We start from the raw sequence: 809 nt of genomic DNA on the forward strand, positions 1-809 counted from the left end.
TGGTGTTTCAGGGTTCTTGTGGCTCCTGATTCGTAGGGCTGATCGTGTGTGGAGGCTGGTGAGGGTACGATGTCCTTTCATCACAGGATGTTTTTTACGCCGGGTTTTTACAGTGGATTTTTTACCTAAAAAAAACTCATCAAATCTTTAGGGGAAGGGGGGTTAGAAAAATATATATATGGGGTGTGGGTGTTCGAAAATAGGTAAATAATGGGATGGGGCAAAAAAAAATGTCCATGAGTTTTTTTCATTAAAAAATCTGCAGTAAAACCCCCCACGAAAAAACATTCCACGATGAAATCATATGGAATTGATGGGGAGTAGGTAGGAGGACGGGGAACAGGACAGTGTTGGAGGTTACATTGTTAGGCTGGGAGGAGGGTAGGAACCAATTAGGTGGGAGGGTAGCGCGGTCTAGGTTGGAGTGTACTTTGACATACACATTGTTATTCTTGGACGGCAGGCAGGAACCGTTCATATTGGCAGGCAGCATTATCCATATGCAATGATTACAAAGTCATATTTAAAGTTTTTTTTTTTTGTTGTGGCCCTGTGCAGACAAAATTGCCTTTCCAACCAAACCAAAGATCTCTCTTCCCGTTGCCTGTTCACTTCCGACATAACCCATAGCTTGATAGGCTAAACTCGCAGCAATCAAAACCAGCTCCCTGGAAGTCCTCCATGCTGGATATGGCACAACATGGAAGATAGACCAATGGTTGGAGAGAGGCCACCGCTTGTTTTAGATTGATCTGTTATAGCGTGCTGTTTTGTTGAATTTGAAGCTTGAATATATTTTAGTAGGGTGC

The sequence above is a fragment of the Ambystoma mexicanum genome, chromosome 5q (assembly GCF_040938575.1).
Source record: "Ambystoma mexicanum isolate Mex_15411 chromosome 5q, UKY_AmexF1_1, whole genome shotgun sequence".
NCBI lineage: Eukaryota > Metazoa > Chordata > Amphibia > Caudata > Ambystomatidae > Ambystoma > Ambystoma mexicanum.